A 6,989-nucleotide genomic window follows, 5' to 3' on the forward strand; every position below is an offset into this window, starting at 1 on the left:
CATTTTTAGGCAGATTTTCCCACAGGCAGGAAAACAGCTACAATGACTTCACATTCTCACTGAGCCGCCCAGAGGAAAGAAGCTCCAGTTAAAGTCTTGGGTTGGGTCTCATGGAGCCAGTTTTGATCATTGTGCTCATCCCTGAACTACTCACTGGGTTTAGAGGTTGGAATATGCCAAATGGCCAGGACTAGACACTTGAACCTAGGTCACACTGTTTATGGAAAAAGTGAGCCACAGACACAGCATAGGCCAAACAACTGAGGACCAATCAGCGGCCCTGAAGAAAAATTGCCAGGTGGAACCTTGGACAGGTGGCCAGCCCTGCTACTCCCCTGCCTCTTTCTCACTCCTTCCCCACCCCGGCACCACACCCTCTCTCACTACCCCATTGCCTGCCAGCTCCCATCCATCTTTCTCAGACAAGCTGCCTCCCACCTCCCTGGTCGGAGAGAAGAGACTTCCTTTGCATCCCCACTGAGTCCTGGGCTAGGCATGACCTCAGCCCTTCTCAGAGAGCCATCATCACCAGCTTACTTGCCTGTCTTCCCTACAGGACTAAGTTTCTTGAAGGTAAGACCATCTGACAGAATCCAGCAAAGCTCCTAGCTCATATTAGGTTCTCAACACATGAATATAAGGGAAAGATGGAAGAAATAATTATGTGTAAAATCCATTGCTTATTTTAACATGAATTGTAGAAAAATGAATACTATCTTGAGTTTTCAAATACGGTTTTTCAGTAGAGATCTTCTTAAAATAACCAAAACAAAGGAAGGCTTATTCCAAAAACTATTCAAATTTCAGCTTTGATATACTATGCCTTAAATGTCTTATTCAACTGGCACATTGAAAAGATAATAGCAAGAAGTGTTTGTGATTGGTGTACTAAATACTAAATTGATCACATTAGGTTTATCTCATTTTGGTGTGAGACTTTCAAAAAGTAAACAAATGAAGACGTGTTTTAGATTGTGTCTCCAGGGCCGCCCTGGTGGCTCAGTAGTTTAGCGCTGCCTGCAGCCCAGGGTGTGATCCTGGAGACCCGGGATTGAGTTCCACATCAGGCTCCCTGCATGAACCCTGCTTCTCCCTCTGCCTGTGTCTCTGCCTCTCTCTCTCTCCTCTCTGTGTATTCTCATGAATAAATAAAATCTTAAAAAAAAAAAAAAAAAAGATTGTGTCTCCAGGGACGCCTGGGTGGCTCAGTGCTTGAGCGGCTGCCTTCAGCTCAGGATATGAGCCTGGAGTTCTGGGATTGAGTCCTACATTGGGCTCCCCGCAGGAAGCCTGCTTAGTCCTCTGACTATGTCTCTGCCTCTCTCTCTCGCTCTGTGTCTCTCATGAATAAATTTCATTTTATTTTATTTATTTTATTTATTAAAAATAAAAAAAATTAAATGTGTCTCCACATTTTGGAGACAGATCAACAGATCTCAGGGAAGGGGCTGGGGGCTCTCCCACAAGCTGGGTGCCAGCTCATTTCTACCATATGAGTTAGGGAAGGAACAATACTACACTGCCAGTGCCATCATCACCACCACTACCACCACCTCTTTATGTTCATACTTTTGATCCAACAAATATTGTTTATGAGTTTAATAGACATCTAGTGAGGGGCACCTGGGTGGCTCAGTCAGTTAAGTGTCTGCCTTCAGCCCAGGTCATGATCTCAGGGTCCTGGGATGGAGCCCTGCATCCGGTTCCCTGCTCAGTGGGGAGTCTTTCTCCCTCTCCCTCTGCCCCTCCCCCTGCTCATGCTTGAGCTCACTGTCTCTCTCAAATAAATAAATAAAATCTTTTAAAAAGATAGACATCTAGCACTGTGCTTCAACTGCCTCATTCAGCATTTAAGGAAATTGTTTGGGGCTGAGTCGTGCCCCCCTCAAACTTCATATGTTGAAGTCCTAACCCCCAGCACCTCAGAATGTGACTGTATTTGGAAATAGGGTTTTTAAAGATGTGATTAAGTTAGATGAGGTCATGAGGATCTGTCCTAGTCCAAGAAGACTGGTGTCCTTATAAGAAGAGGAGATGAGAACACAGACACACAAAGAAATGACCATGTGAGGACATGGAGAAGGTGGTCATCTGCAAGGCAAAGAGAGAGGCCTCAGGAGAAAAGAAACTTACCCTACCAACACCTTGATTTTAGGCTTTAGCCTCCAGATCTGTGAGAAAATAAATGCCTGTTGTTTAAGCACCACCACCACCACCACTGTCCTTAGTACTTTGCAACCCAAGCAGACTAACACAAATGTGCTCACTGCAACAAGGATAAGCTTAAGTGTACCTGGGATCAATGGAAACAGAAAAGTCCTCCTCTGGCTCAGAATGCCTACTCACTTGTCTTAGCATGGGCTGCCCTAACAAAAATGCCTAGACAGGGTGGCTTAAATAACAGACAGTGATTTCTCATGGTTCTGTAGGTTGGAAGTCCAAGATCAAGGTGTCAGCATGGTCAGGTTCTGGTAGGATCCCTTCCTAGCTTTTAGACAGCCACCTTCTCTCTGTGTCTTTACATGGCAGAGAGGGGGAAGTCAACTCCCTCATGTCTTTTCTTACAAGGACACTAGTTCCATTATGCAGGCTTCACCCTCATGACCTACTTACCTCTCAAAAGCCCCATGTTTGAATGCTATCACATTAGGGGTTAGAATTTCAATATATGAATTTGTGGGGGACACAAACATGCAGCCCCAAGCACCAACTGACCTCTAAGAGTCAAAGTTCCTTTAAAGGGAAGCCAGCTGTTCATTCCATACTTAAACATAAGGTCTAAATGCAAATGAACCTACAAAAAGTAATGAAGGTCTCTGAATATCAAGGAGCAAAAATCCCCCAGGATAGCTTACCTGTGAAGAGAAGCATGTGGAAGGAAGAAAACACACAGCCTCTTTTGGGGGGCAGCAGGATGGGGGGAGCTGCAAAGGACAGGACAGTGGGACAACGTGCCTCCAGCCCACTCTGAAGATGGAGGCTCAGGGACAAGGAGTCAGGAGAGACAGATACCTCTCCTCACTCAGTCACGAGAATGGTCTGCTCTGGGTCTGTCCCTGAGTATGGGCAGCGGAACCAGTGCCTGAAGTTCTTAGCTTCTAGGGGGAAGTTTCTGTGATCACTGGAGCAGGAGCAGTGAGCAGAGAACCTCCACCTTAACCAAGAAGAATGAAACAGTTTCAGAAGCTCTGGAGACCACAGGGTTTCTCTGAGCAAAGAGCAGAGGTGGCAGAGAGCAACACAGCCTGATATTATTAAGGAAAACACTGGTAAACAAAAAACACTTACAAGGCTCAGCGATCTTTCTTAGAAAACAGCAGAGGGGCATGCCATGACCACATGGAAGCCAAGTTAGTGGCCAGTCTACTATGCTTGAGGTCCCTGAGGACAATAGCCATGAGGCCTCTGGAAGTGTGAAATGTGGGTACAAAGCTCATGAGAATTCTGCTCCAATCCCATCATTCATAGATGGGGAAATTGACGCCCCCAAGATGAAGCAAGATGCCCAAGGTCACACCTAAAACCAACCTCCAGGAGGGATGACAAATGCTTGCTGGGCACTATTGGGCATCTCTTTGGAACATAGGCCCACTCTAGCCTGAAACCTCTGCCCCTCTACCAAGGTCCACATCTGCTCCTCCAAGACCCCCCCAAGGCCTGTCCAACTAGATGTCTCTCAAATCTACTCCTCTCCACATTGGCCATGGCACCAAGATATCATCACCTGTCTAACTGAGGATGTGGCAACAGCCTCCTTTCCCCCTCCACTGAAGCCAGAATGATCTTATTAACATGAATTCCATGGTCTGTCCACCCACATGCCTCTACTGTCTCACCCTTGGCCTCCTTGTCCTCTCTGCCCTGCAGCCTCCATGACCTTCATAAGCTTCCTCCAGTCATCTTTCATTCCTGCAACCTCAGGACTTTTGCACACAGGTCCTGGGTTTCCCATTGTCTTAGCCAGGTGAATGCCTTCATGAGACTGGTGTGTGCAGGGTAGGCTGGGATGCACAGCAGAAGGTGCTCCTGCAGAAACTTTAGCATCTTCCTATAGGATTAATTAGCACTGCTGCCCTCCTCACAAGGCCCCACAATGAGACTCAAACTTTTTGCACATCAGAATCACCCCACACCAAGAAATTCTACTATAATTGTTCTGGGGTGTGGCTTAGGCCACAGGGTTTTTCAAAGCTTCTCAGGTAAGTCTAATGTTCTGTCCAGGATGAAAATCACTGCCCTAAACATAGTGTGAAGGTTGAGAGTGAGCTGTTATTCTCTCAAAGATTTTATGTATTTATTTGAGAGAGGGAGAGACAGAGAGAGAGAGAGTGTATGTGTGTGTGTGTGTGTGTGTGTGTGTGTGAGAGAGAGAGAGAGAGAGAGAGAGAGAGAGCGGAAGGAGGGCCAGAGGGAAAGAGAGAAGCAGATTCTCCATTGAGCAGGAAGCCCAACACAGCACTCGATTCCAGAACCCTGGGATCATGATCTGAGCTGAAGGCAGATGCTTAACCAACTGAGCCACCCAGGTGCCCCAAGAGAGTGAGCTGTCTTATAGATTCTTTTTACTGAGTATCCCATGTACCAATCACTGAATTAAGCACTATATGGCTTGTTTCACTGAAGTCCCACCAAGGATCTAGGAGATGAGGATAATTATCTCCATTTTACAGGTGAGAAGAATCAGCCTAGGAAAAGGGAAAGAAGTCTTCCAGAGTCACACGGCCCTGCCTGCCACCAAAGCCCACATCCTTTATTATTCTAAACCATTCACCCTCCCAGGGTTTTGGTTAGATGCATAGGGAATGCCACACTTCACAGCCATCTCAGATGTAAAGTACAGAAGTGCCACAACAAAGGAACCAACGGGAAAAAGAACCTGAAGTATAGGAACACATGTTTGTTTCTGGTGTCAGATTCTGCAAATACCAAAAATAACACATAAGTTTGTCCTTCCATCATTGTAAACAAACTATAAAATGCCTTATAAACAGACCAGAGTTACAACATATACAAATCAAATTCAGCAATGAGCTTCCCTAGGGATGGACTGCTTAACTGACTGCTTCTGCTTCTTTATAAGAAAATCTGGTTCAAGTTCATATGCAGAAGCTTCTTGAAATCTGTAAAAGACAGGTGTGCAGCTGGTCCTCATCAGCCCCCAGGGCTTCTACTCAGGCATTTACTGTGAATTGTCTTTTTAATTTAGCCTTCACAGTAATCCATGGCCTGATTAAATATAAAGAGATTTTAAATTATTTATATAATAACATCTTACATTTACATAGTGCTTTGCCATTTTCCAAGTATTCTACATATCTTAGTTCACTTGTAGATCAGGTATTAAGTACGGGTTAAATTTTTACAGAAAATATATTGACTTCTCAAAACACTGTGTATTTCATTATCACCTCCAAACACTGTTTTGTTTTGTTTTGTTTAAGATTTATTTATTTATGATAGACATAGAGAGAGAGAGAGGCAGAGACACAGGAGGAGGGAGAAGCAGGCTCCATGCCGGGAGCCGGACGTGGGACTCGATCCCGGAACTCCAGGATCGCGCCCTGGGCCAAAGGCAGGCGCTAAACCACTGAACCACCCAAGGATCCCCCAAACACTGTTTTAAAGAAGACAAATAACATATATAAATGGGAAGCACACATCCACAAAGGTATCTTTTACAAGATCAGCAAAGTAGTGAACATGATTAGGAGCCCAAAACACATTTCTATCTGAATTTTCATTACCAGCAAGATGGTAAACTGATAAGCTAGTCAACCCAGTTACTGAAAGCAACACAAAATTTTGAATGAAATATTTTTTTAACCATAATACTTTTTTAATTTTTAATTTTTATTATTTTTTAAAATTTTTTTATTATTATTTATTTACGATAGTCACAGAGAGAGAGAGAGAGAGGCAGAGACACAGGCAGAGGGAGAAGCAGGCTCCATGCACCCAGAGCCCGACGTGGGATTCGATCCCGAGTCTCCAGAATCGCGCCCTGAGCCAAAGACAGGCGCCAAACCGCTGCGCCACCCAGGGATCCCCTAATTTTTTATTATTTTTAAGCCTCACCCAATGTGGGGCTCAAACTTACAACACCAAGATCAAGAGTTGCATGCTCTACTGATTGAGCCAGCCAGGTGCCCCAACTAATGATAATTTTTGAAAAGAATAAAAAAAGAAAAAAAAGAACACTTAAGGCAACACTAAGTAAAGTCAGGAACCTAAAGAATTCTAAGTTAAATTACTTACCCAAAGAGCACCAAAGTCAGCTCCCCCCTTGAAATCATCAGCTAAGCTCAGTAACTTGAGCTCTTGCTCTCTAGGTCTTGAGAGCTTGCATGAAACAGGAGATATGGTGGAAAGTCTAATAAGAACCATACAGAGCTCCCTGAAAAGCTGGCACATCTTTAGGCAAGAGTGAAATAGACCAGAAACTGCAAAGAACGTTCCCTAACCTGAACCTTGGCACAGCACAGAAGGGGAAAATTTTCAACCTAAAAATCTGCAACCACAAGCTAGCCCCTATGTGGGCCTGCAATTCTAATCTACCCTGGCAGCCCCTAATAACTCAAGTAAGAATTTAGTGGTCAAAAAAAAAATCCTCAACTGAGAATTCTGTTTACAAAGACCTGCTCTAAAGTTCCAGTTCTAGGTAAGATGGAGTGAGCACATGGCCACACTGTATCTCCCACTAAATTCACAAGCAGAATGCACAGATGAACTGAGGACTCTGAAAAGTAAACAGTAGCAGGAAAATTGGGTAAGAAAACCAGAATTCAAAATAGTACTGAAGTGGAAAGGAACTGGACATTTTTCCCACTCTGGTAAATGAACTCACAAATTTAGCAAAAGATATAAATTTACAGATTCAGTAAGTTCAAAAACTCCAAACAGAATAAACTCAGTGAAATACATGCCAAAATATCATAACTGAACTGCTAAAGACTCAAGACAAACAAATATAAAACAGCCAGAGAAAAGTG

The sequence above is a fragment of the Vulpes lagopus genome, chromosome 3 (genome assembly GCF_018345385.1).
Source record: "Vulpes lagopus strain Blue_001 chromosome 3, ASM1834538v1, whole genome shotgun sequence".
NCBI lineage: Eukaryota > Metazoa > Chordata > Mammalia > Carnivora > Canidae > Vulpes > Vulpes lagopus.